Here is a 13,355-nt window from a genome sequence, read left to right on the forward strand (position 1 = left end):
GAGAGGGTGAAGGCATGCACAGAGCATCAGATTGGGGAAGAGCAGTGTGGTTTCAGAAGTGGTAGAGGATGTGTGGATCAGGTGAGAAATACTTAGAAAAGCAAGTGGATTTGTATGTAGCATTTATGGATCTGGAGAAGGCATATGATAGAGTTGATAGAGGTGCTCTGTGGAAGGTATTAAGAATATATGGTGTGGGAGGCAAGTTGTTAAAAGCAGTGAAAAGTTTCTATCGAGGATGTAAGGCATGTGTACGTGTAGTAAGAGAGGAAAGTGATTGGTTCTCAGTGAATTTAGGTTTGCGGTAGGTGTGTGTGATGTCTCCATGGTTGTTTAATTTGTTTATGGATGGGGTTGTTAGGGAGGTGAATGAAAGAGTTTTGGAAAGAGGGGCAAGTATGCAGTCTGTTGTGGATGAGAGAGCTTGGGAAGAGATTTAGTTGTTGTTCGCTGATGATACAGCGCTGTTGGCTGATTCATGTGAGAAACTGCAGAAGCTAGTGACTGAGTTTGGCAAAGTGTGTGAAAGAAGAAAGTTGAGAATAAATGTCATTAAAGATTAAGGTTATTAGGTACAGTAGGGTTTAGGGTCAAGTCAATTGGGAGGTAAGTTTGGATGGAGAAAAACTAGACGAAGTGAAGTGCTTTAGATATCTTGGAGTGAATTTGGCAGCGGATGGAACCATGGAAGCGGAAATGAATCATAGGTTGGGGAAGGGGGCGAAAATTCTGGGAGCCTTAAAGAATGTGTTGAAGTGGAGAACAATATCTCGGAAAGCAAAACTGGGTAGTTTTGAAGGAATAGTGGTTCCAACAATGTTGTATGGTTGCCAGGCGTGGGCTATGGATAGAGTTGTGCGCAGGAGGGTGGATGTGCTGGAAATGAGATGCTTGAGGACAATATGTAGTGTGAGGTGGTTTGATTGAGTAAGTAATAATAAGGTAAGAGAGATGTGTGGTAATAAAAAGACTGTGGTTGAGAGAGCAGAAGAGGGTGTTTTGAAATGGCTTGGTAACATGGAGAGAATGACTGAGGAAATATTGACCAAGTGGATATATATGTCAGAGGTGGAGGGAATGAGGAGAAGTGGGAGACCAAATTGGGGGTGGAAAAATGGAGTGAAAAAGATTTTGAGTGATAGAGGCTTGAACATGCAGGAGGGTGAAAGGCGTGCAAGGAATCGAGTGAATTGGAACGATGTGGTATACCGGGGTCGACGTGCTGTCAATGGATTGAACCAGGGCATGTGAAGCGCCTGAGGTAAACCATGGAAAGTTTTGTCTGGCCTAGATATGGAAAGGGAGCTATGGTTTCGGTGCATTATTACATGACAGCTAGAGACTGAGTGTGAACGAACGGGGCCTTTGTTGTCTTTTCGTAGAGCCACCTCACAGACATGAGGGGGGAGGGTGTTGTTATTCCATGTGTGGCGGGATGGCCTTTAGGCAGATAGTATGAATTAGGTACATAGGTATATATGTATATGCCTGTGTGTCTATATAAATGTATACAGTGAGATGTATAGGTATGTATATTTGCTGTGTGTGGACGTGCATGTATATACATGTGTATTTGGGTGGGTTAGGCCATCTTTCGTGTGTCTTCTTTCGCTACCTCGCTAACGCGGGATACAGCGACAAATCAAAATAGATAAATAGATAAAATGTATATATATATATATATATATATATATATATATATATATATATATATATATATATATATATATATATATATATATATATCCATAGGCGTGGGCTATGGATAGAGTTGTGCGCAGGAGGATGGATGTGCTGGAAATGAGATGTTTGAGGACAATGTGTGGTGTAAGGTGGTTTGATCGAGTAAGTAACGTAAGGGTAAGAGAGATGTGTGGAAATAAAAAGATCGTGGTTGAGAGAGCAGAAGAGGGTGTTTTGAAATGGTTTGGGCACATAGAGAGAATGAGTGAGGAAAGATTTACCAAGAGGATATATGTGTCGGAGGTGGAGGGAACGAGGAGAAGTGGGAGACCAAATTGGAGGTGGAAAGATGGAGTGAAAAAGATTTTTTGTGATCGGGGACTGAACATGCAGGAGGGTGAAAGGAGGGCAAGGAATAGAGTGAATTGGACCGATGTGGTATGCCGGGGTTGACGTGCTGTCAGTGGATTGAATCAGGGCATGTGAAGCGTCTGGGGTAAACCATGGAAAGCTGTGTAGGTATGTATATTTGCGTGTGTGGACGTATGTATATACATGTGTATGGGGGTGGGTTGGGCCATTTCTTTCGTCTGTTTCCTTGCGCTACCTCGCAAACGCGGGAGACAGCGACAAAGCAAAAAAAGATAAAAAAAAATATATTCCCATGAGTGCACGGGGAAAATGAAACACGAAAAGTTCCCAATTGCACTTTCTTGTAATAATCACATCATCTGGGGAGACGCAAGGGAGAAATATAACAGTTAGTTGATATACATCGAAGGGACGAAGCTAGGACGCCATTTGGTAAAATGTGATTGTCCAAATGGCGTCCTAGCCTCGACTCTTCGATGTATATCAACTGACTGTTATATTTCTCTCTTGTGTCTCCCTTGAAGATGTGATTATTACACGAAAGTGCACTTAGAAAGTTTTGGTGTTTCATTTTCCCGGGGGACTCATAGGAATATATATATATATATATATATATATATATATATATATATATATATATATATATATATATATATATTTTTTTTTTTTTTTTTTTTTTTTTTCTATTTTGCTTTGTAGCTGTCTCCCGCGTTTGCGAGGTAGCGCAAGGAAGCAGAAGAAAGAAATGGCCCAACCCACCCCCATACACATGTATATACATACACGTCCACACACGCAATACCTATACATCTCAATGTACACATATATATACACACACAGACACATACATACATACCCATGAACACAATTCACAGTCTGCCTTTATTCATTCTCATCGCCACCTCGCCACACATGGAATACCATCCCCCTCCCCCTCATGTGTGCGAGGTAGCGCTAGGAAAAGACAACAAAGGCCCCATTCGTACACACTCAGTCTCTAGCTGTCATGTAATAATGCCCGAAACCACAGCTCCCTTTCCACATCCAGGCCCAACACAAGTTTCCATGGATTACCCCAGACGCTTCACATACCCTGTTTCAATCCACTGACAGCACGTCAACCCCGGTATACCACATCGATCCAATTAACTCTATTCCTTGCCCGCCTTTCACCCTCCTGCATGTTCACGCCCCGATCACTCAAAATCTTTTTCACTCCATCTTTCCACCTCCAATTTGGTCTCCCACTTCTCCTCGTTCCCTTCACCTCCGACATATATATCCTCTTGGTCAATCTTTCCTCAGTCATTCTCTACATGTGCCCAAACCATTTCAAAACTCCCTCTTCTGCTCTCTCAACCACGCTCTTTTTATTTCCACACACATATATATATATATATATATATATATATATATATATATATATATATATATATATATATATCTTTTTCACTACATCTTTCCACCTCCAATTTGGTCTCCCACTTCTCCTTGTTCCCTTCACTTCCGACACATTATCCTCTTGGTCAATATTTCCTCACTCATTCTCTCCATGCGCCCAAATTATTTCAAACCACCCTCTTCTGCTCTCTCAACCACGCTCTTTTTATTTCCACACATCTCTCTTACCCTTACATTACTTACTCGATCAAACCACCTCACACCACATATTGTCCTCAGACATCTCATTTCCAGCACTTCCACCCTCCTGCGCACAACTCTATCCATCCCTCACGCCTTGCAACCACACAAAATTGTTGGAACCACTATTCCTTCAAACATACCCATTTTTCCTTTCTGAGATAATGTTCTAGACTTCCACACATTCTTCAAGGCTCCCAGGATTCTCGCCCCCTCCCTCACCCTATGATCCACTTCCGCTTCCATGGTTCCATCCGCTGCTAGATCCACTCCCAGATATCTAAAACACTTTACTTCTTTCATTTTTTCTCCATTCAAACTTACCTCCCAATTGATTTGACCCTCAACCCTACTGTACATAATAACCTTGTTCTTATTCACATTTTCTCTTAACTTTCTTCTTTCACACACTTTACCAAACTCAGTCACCAGCTTCTGCAGTTTCTCGCATGAATCAGCTACCAGCGCTGTATCATCAACGAACAACAACTGACTCACTTCCCAAGCTCTCTCATCCACAACAGAGTGCATACTTGCCCCTCTTTCCAAAACTCTTGCATTCACCAACCCTATCAACCCCATCCATAAACAAATTAAACAACCATGGAGATATCACACACCCCTGCCGTAAATCTACATTCACTGAGAACCAATCACTTTCCTTTCTTCCTAAACGTACACATGCCTTACATCCTCGATAAAACTTTTCACTGCTTCTAACAACTTGCCTCCCACACCATATATTCTTAATACCATCCACAGAGCATCTCTATTAACTCTATCATATGCTTTCTCCAGATCCATAAATGCTACATACAAATCCATTTGCTCCTCTAAGTATTTCTCACATACATTCTTCAAAGCAAACACCCGATTCACAAATCCTCTACCACTTCTGGAACAACACTGCTCTTCCCCAGTCTGATGCTCTGTACATGCCTTCATCCTCTCAATTAATACCCTCCAATATGATTTACCAGGAATACTCAAAAACTTATACCTCTTTAATTTGAGCACTCACTCTTATCCCCTTTGCCTTTGTACAATGGCACTATGCAAGCATTCCTCCAATCCTCAGGCACCTCACCATGAATCATACATATATTAAATAACCTTACCAAGCATTCAACAATACAGGCACTCCAATTCTTAATAAAATCCACTGTAATACCATCCAAACCTACTGCCTTGCCGGCTTTCATCTTCCGCAAAGCTTTTACTACCTCTTCTCTGTATGCCAAATCATTTTCCCTAACCCTTTCATGTATATAAATATATATATTATATATATATATATCTATATATATATATATATATATATATATATATATATATATATATATATACATATATATATTTTTTGTTTTTGATTTTGCTTTGTCGCTGTGTCCCGCGTTAGCGAGGTAGCGCAAGGAAACAGACGAAAAATGGCCCTACCCACCCACATACACATGTATATATATATATATATATATATATATATATATATATATATATATATATATATATATATATATATATATATATATATATATATATATGTATATATATATATATATATATATATATATATATATATATATATATATATATATATATATATATATATATATATATATATATATATATATATATATATATATATATATATGTTTTGTTTTTGATTTTGATCTTTTGATTTTATATATATATATATATATATATATATATATATATATATATATATATATATATATATATATATACATATATATATATATATATATATATATATATATATATATATATATATATATATATATATATATATATATATATATATATATATATATATATATATATATATATACACACATCAACACACGCAATATATACATACCAATACATCTCAATGTGTACATATAGATACACGCAGAGACATATACATATATACACATGTATATAAATCATTTTGTCTGCCTTTATTCATTCCATCGCCATCCCGCTACACATAAAAATAAACATCCCCTCCCCCCAAATGTGCGCGACATAGCGCAAGGAAAAGACAAGAAAGGCCACTTTTGTTCACATTCAGTCTCTAGCTGTCATGTAATAATGCACCAAATCCACAGCTCTCTTTTCACATCCAGGCCCAACAGAACTTTCCATAATTTACCCCAGACGCTTGACATGCCCTAGTTCAATCCATTGAAAGCTTGTCGACCCCGGTATACCATATCTCTCCAATTCACTCTATTCCTTTCACGTCTTTCACCCATCTGCATGTTCAGGCACCGATCAGTCAAAATTCTTTTCACTCCATTTTTCCACCTCCAATTTGGTCTCCCACTTCTCCTTCTTCCCTCCACCTATGACACATATCCTCTTGTTCAATCTTTCCGCACTCATTCTTTCCATATGACCAAACCATTTCAACACACCCGCTTCTGCTCTCTCAAACACACTCTTTTTATTACCACACATCTCTCTTAGCCTCTCATTACTTACTCGATTAAACCTCCTCACACCACATATTGTCCTCAGACATCTCATTTCCAGCACATCCACCCTACTCCGCACAACTCGATCCATCGCCCAGGCCTCTTAACCATATAACATTGTTGGAACCACTATTCCTTCAAACAGACCCATTTTTGCTTTCCGAGATAGTGTTCTAGACATCAACACATTCTTCAACGCTTTCAGAACCTTCACCCACTCCCCAACACTATGAATCACTTCCGCCGCCAAATCTATGGTTCCATCCGCTTCAAAATCCAATATCAAATATCTAAAACACTTCACTTCCTTCAGTTTTTTTTCCATTCAAACTTAAATCCCAATTGACTTGTTCCTCACCCCTGCTGTACCTAATAACCTTGCTCTTATTTACATTTACTCTCAGCTTTCTTCTTTCACACACTTTACCAAACTCAGTCACCAGCTTCTGCAGTTTCTCACACGAATCAACAACTGACTCACTTCCCAATCTCTTTCATCCACAACAGACTGCATACTTGCCCCTCTTTCCAAAACTCTTGCATTCACCTCTCTAAGAACCCCATCCATAAACAAATTTAACAACCATGGAGACATCACACACCCCTGCCGCAAACCTACATTCACTGAGAACCAATCACTTTCCTTTCTTCCTACATGTACACATGCCTAACATCCTCGATAGAAACTTTTCCCTGCTTCTAACAACTTACCTCCTACACCATATATTCTTAATACCTTCCACAGAGCATCTCTATCAACTCTTATCATATGCCTTCTCTAGGTCCATAAATGATACATAAAATCCATTTGCTTTTCTAAGTATTTCTCACATACATTATTCAAAGCAAACACCTGATCCACACATCCCCTACCACTTGAGAAACCACATTGCTCTTCCCCAATCTGATGCTCTGTAAATGCCTTCACCCTCTCAATCAATACCCTTCTATATACTTTCCCGGAAATACTCAACAAACTTATACCTCTGTAATTTGAGCACTCACTTTTATCCTCGTTGCCTTTGCACAGTGGCACTATGCAAGCATTCCGCCGATCCTCAGGCACCTCATCAAGAGTCATACATACATTGAATAACCTTATAGACGAGTCAACAATACAGTCACCCCCTTTTTTAATAAATTCCACTGCAATACCATGCACACCCGCTGCCTTGCCGGCTTTCATCTTCCGCACAGCTTTTACTATCTCTTCTCTATTCACCAAATAATTTTCTCTAAACTTCTCACTTTGCACACCACCTGTACCAAAGCACCCTATATCTGCCACTCTATCATGAAACACATTCAACAAACCTTCAAAATACTCACTCAATCTCCTTCTCACATCACCACTACTTAATATCACCTCCCCATTAGCCCCCTTCACTGAAGTTCCCATTTTTTCCCTTGTCTTACGCACATTATTTACCTCCTTCCAAAACATGTTTTTATTTTCTCTAAAATTTGATGATACTTTCACCCCAACTCTCATTTGCCCTCTCCTTCACATGTTGCACCTTTCTCTTGACCTCCTGCCTCTTTCTTTTACACATCTCCAACTCATTTGCATTCTTTCTCTGAAAAAATCGTTCAAATGCCTCTCTCTTCTCTTTCATAAATAATTTTACTTTTTCATCCCATCACTCACTACCATTTTTTAATCTGCCCTCCTCCCATGCTTCTCATGCCACAAGCATTTTTTGCGCAAGCCATCACTTCTTCCCTAAATACATCCCATTCCTCCCTCACTTCCCTTATGTCCTTTGTTCTCACCTTTTTCCATTATGTACTCAGTCTCTCCTGGTACTTCACTTCCTCACACTCGTCTCCTTCCCAAGTTCACTTACTCTCACCACTCTTTTGAACCCATCATTCTGTTTTCTTTTCTGAAAACCTCTACAAATCTTCACCTTCGCCTCCACAAGATAATAATCAGATATCCCTCCAGTTGCACCTCTCAGCATTTTAACATCCAAAAGTCTCTCTTTCGCGCGCCTATCAGCTAACTATTAATCCAATAGCTCTCTCTGGCCATCTGTCCTACTTACATGCATACATTTATGTATATCTCTCTTTTAAACCAGGTGTTCCCAATCACCAGTCCTTTTTCAGCATATAGATCTACAAGCTCTTCACCATTTCAATTTACAACACTGAACACCCCATGTACACCAATTATTCCCTCATTTGCCACATTACTCACTCTTGCACTCAAATCACCCATCACTATAACCCGGTCTCGAGCATCATAACTACTAACACACTCACTCAGCTGCTCCCAAAACACTTGCCTCTCATGATCTTTCTTCTCATGCCCAGGTACATATGCACCAATAATCACCCATCTCTCTCCAACAACTTTCAGTTTTACCCATATCAATCTAGAATTTGCTTTCTTACACTCTATCACATACTCCCACAACTCCTGTTTCAGGAGTAGTGCTACTCCTTCTCTTGCTCTTCTCCTCTCACTAACCCTTGACTTTACTCCCAAGACATTCCCAAACCACTCTTCCCCTTTACCCTTGAGCTTCGTTTCACTCAGAGCCAAAACATCCAGGTTCCTTTCCTCAAACATACTACCTATCTCTCCTTTTTTCTCATTTTCTCACTATTCGAAATACTAAGTGCTTGAATACCCTTTCCGAACAGACGCACATAGCCAGCTGATAGCGTTTTACCGAACCTAACTGTACAACGCGGAGGTATATGAATACGAATAAAGTGCATATGAACGCGCACCTTCATAGAACATACAAACCTCCAACAGCCAGGATCGAACCCGGGACCCCTGGGCAAGAGGCAGGCATGTATGTGTCTGTGTGTGTATATATATATGTGTACATTGAGATGTATAGGTATGTATATTTGCGTGTGTGGACGTGTATGTATATACATGTGGTTGTGGGTGGGTTGGGATATTTCTTTCGTCTGTTTCCTTGCGCTACCTCGCAAACGCGGGAGACAGCGACAAAGCAAAATAGATAAAAATATAAATAAATAGAATAAATATATATATATATATATCTATATATATATATATATATATATATATATATATATATATATATATATATATATATATATATATATATATATATATATATATATATATATATATATATATATATATATATATATATATATATATATATATATATATATATATATATTACTAAGCATGCCTTCACCGTCTTCTTGGAATGCTTCTAAGGAATTATTCGTCTGGTGCCTTGAATTCTTTATATGCTAATACGTATCTCCCTGAAAAGTTTGCATGTGATATGAGAAAAGAGGCGTGTAGGTGGAGGTGCCCTTGTTTGTTTGTCTGTTTTTTATGTGTTTCTGGGTATTTGTATCTCTACGTGTGTGAGTTGGGTTGTCTATGTGTTTGAAAATGTGTGCATATGATTTTGAGGAAATATGCATGTATGTGTGTTCTTTTGTTTCATCATTCTTTGAAATAATTGCATCTTCTTATTAAAGAAGAAAGTATAAATGAAGAAAGTATAAAGAAGAAATTATAAAATTTCTATAATGCAATATGAAATATATACTCCTTCCAACAACGGTTCTTATCACAGTTTCTTAAACTGAAAATACATTCATACAAACACAGGCTGACTTCGTCCAATGCTCCATAGGGTCGCTCGTGTGTCAGTGGCGCTTTCCAGCCACCAGAGGTCGATCGTTGACCTGAACTACTTTGGTATTTGGATTACTCCTGAATGGATGCACCATCTTTACTCGAGACTGTCAATCTCCAATAAGCTCAGTTGAGAAAGGGATATATGTTAGATACCTTTACCAGTGAACCAGTGTACCAGTGACACCGTGAGTGTTTCTCGAGCTCCTTTGTGTCGCAGAATTGGTATCCTCGTGTAAAACACCATGACACTGTCATACACTACAACCCTCCAACTTGTAAATAGTGAATCAGCGACCAAGAGACAACCTTCTCGACCACAAGAATACTCAGCAGTTACATAACGAAACAAAGATCCTCCAAAAGTGATATCCCCTTAACATAGTCGGCAATGAATTCTTCGGAAAAGCACCTGGCTCCTTCCAAGTAGTGGTGATGTGAGAAGGAGATGGAGTGAGTATTTTGAAGGTTTGTTGAATGTGTTTGATGAGAGAGTGGCAGATATAGGTGTTTTGGTCGAGGTGGTGTGCAAAGTGAGAGGGTTAGGGAAAATGATTTGGTAAACAGAGAAGAGGTAGTAAAAGCTTTGCGGAAGATAAAAGCAGGCTAGGCAGCAGGTTTGGATGGGATTGCTGCGGAATTTATTAAAAAAGGGGGTGACTCTATTATTGACTGGTTGGTAAGGTTATTTAATGTATGTATGACTCATGGTGAGGTGCCTGAGGATTGGCGGAATGCGTGCATAGTGCCATTGTACAAAGGCAAAGGGGATAAGAGTGAGTGCTCAAATTAAAGAGATATAAGTTTGTTGAGTATTCCTGATAAATTATATGGGAGGGTATTGATTGAAAGGGTGAAGGCATGTACAGAGCATCAGATTGGGGAAGAGCAGTGTGGTTTCAGAAGTGGTAGAGGATGTGTGGATCAGGTGTTTGCTTTGAAGAATGTATGTGAGAAATACTTAGAAAAGCAAATGGATTTGTATGTAGCATTTATGGGTCTGGAGAAGGCATTTGATAGAGTTGATAGAGATGCTCTGTAGAAGGTATTAAGAATATATGGTGTGGGAGGCAAGTTGTTAGAAGCAGTGAAAAGTTTTTATCGAGGATGTAAGGCATGTGTACGTGTAGGAAGAGAGGAAAGTGATTGGTTTTCAGTGAATGTAGGTTTGCGGCAGGGGTGTGTGATGTCTCCATGGTTGTTTAATTTGTTTATGGATGGGGTTGTTAGGTAGGTGAATGCAAGAGTTTTGGAAAGAGGGGCAAGTATGAAGTCTGTTGTGGATGAGAGAGCTTGGGAAGTGAGTCAGTTGTTGTTCGCTGATGATACAGCGCTGGTGGCTGATTCATGTGAGAAACTGCAGAAGCTGGTGACTGAGTTTGGTAAAGTGTGTGAAAGAAGAAAGTTAAGAGTAAATGTAAATAAGAGCAAAGTAATTAGGTACAGGAGGGTTGAGGGTCAAGTCAATTGGGAGGTAAGTTTGAATGTAGAAAAACTGGAGGAAGTAAAGTGTTTTAGATATCTGGGAGTGGATCTGGCAGCGGATGGAACCATGGAAGCGGATGTGGATCATAGGGTGGGGGAGGGAGCGAAAATCCTGGGAGCCTTGAAGAATGTGTGGAAGTCTAGAATATTATCTCGTAAAGCAAAAATGGGTATGTTTGAAGGAATAGTGGTTCCAACAATGTTGTATGGTTCCGAGGCGTGGGCTATGGATAGAGTTGTGCGCAGGAGGATGGATGTGCTAGAAATGAGACGTTTAAGAACAATGTTTGGTGTGAGGTGGTTTGATCGAGTAAGTAACGTAAGGGTAAGAGAGATGTGTGGAAATAAAACGAGCGTGGTTGAGAGGGCAGAAGAGGGTGTTTTGAAATGGTTTGGTCACATGGAGAGAATGAGTGAGGAAAAATTGACCAAGAGGATATATGTGTCGGAGGTGGAGAGAACGAGGAGAAGTGGGAGACCAAATTAGAGGTGGAAAGATGGAGTGAAAAAGATTATGTGTGATCGGTGCCTGAACATGCAGGAGGGTGAAAGGAGGGCAAAGAATAGAGTGAATTGGATCGATGTGGTATACCGGGGTTGACGTGCTGTCAGTGGATTGAATCAGGGCATGTGAAGCGTCTGGGGTAAACCATGGAAAGCTGTGTAGGTATGTATATTTGTGTGTGTGGACGTATGTATATACATGTGTATGGGGGTGGGTTGTATATATATATATATATATATATATATATATATATATTTTTTTTTTTTTTTTGCTTTGTCGCTGTCTCCTGCGTTTGCGAGGTAGCGCAAGGAAATATACGAAAGAAATGGCCCAACCCACCCCCATACCCATGTATGTACATACATCCACACACGCAAATATACATACCTACACAGCTTTCCATGGTTTACCCCAGACGCTTCACATGCCTTGATTCAATCCACTGACAGCACGTCAACCCCGGTATACCACATCGCTCCAATTCACTCTATTCCTTGCCCTCCTTTCACCCTCCTGCATGTTCAGGCCCCGATCACACAAGATCTTCACTCCATCTTTCCACCTCCAATTTGGTCTCCCTCTTCTCCTCGTTCCCTCCACCTCCGACACATATATCCTCTTGGTCAATCTTTCCTCACTCATTCTCTCCATGTGCCCAGACTATTTCAAAACACCCTCTTCTGCTCTCTCAACCACGCTCTTTTTATTTCCACACATCTCTCTTACCCTTACGTTACTTACTCGATCAAACCACCTTACACCACACACTGTCCTCAAACATCTCATTTCCAGCACATCCATCCTCCTGCGCACAACTCTATCCATAGCCCACGCCTCGCAACCATACAACATTGTTGGAACCACTATTCCTTCAAACATACCCATTTTTGCTTTCCGAGATAATGTTCTCGACTTCCACACATTCTTCAAGGCTCCCAGAATTCTCGCCCCCTCCCCCACCCTATGATCCACTTCCGTTTCCATGGTTCCATCCGCTGCCAGATCCACTCCCAGATATCTAAAACACTTTACTTCCTCCAGTTTTTCTACATTCAAACTCACCTCCCAATTGACTTGACCCTCAACCCTACTGTACCTAATAACCTTGCTCTTATTCACATTTACTCTTAACTTTCTTCTTTCACACACTTTACCAAACTCAGTCACCAGCTTCTGCAGTTTCTCACATGAATCAGCCACCAGCGCTGTATCATCAGCGAACAACAACTGACTCACTTCCCAAGCTCTCTCATCCCCAACAGACTTCATACTTGCCCCTCTTTCCAAAACTCTTGCATTCACCTCCCTAACAACACCATCCATAAACAAATTAAACAACCATGGAGACATCACACACCCCTGCCGCAAACCTAAATTCACTGAGAACCAATCACTCTCCTCTCTTCCTACACGTACACATGCCTTACATCCTCGATAAAAACTTTTCACTGCTTCTAACAACTTGCCTCCCACACCATATATTCTTAATACCTTCCACAGAGCATCTCTATCAACTCTATCATATGCCTTCTCCAGATCCATA

The sequence above is a fragment of the Panulirus ornatus genome, chromosome 15, assembly GCF_036320965.1.
Source record: "Panulirus ornatus isolate Po-2019 chromosome 15, ASM3632096v1, whole genome shotgun sequence".
In the NCBI taxonomy this organism is placed as follows: Eukaryota; Metazoa; Arthropoda; class Malacostraca; order Decapoda; family Palinuridae; genus Panulirus; species Panulirus ornatus.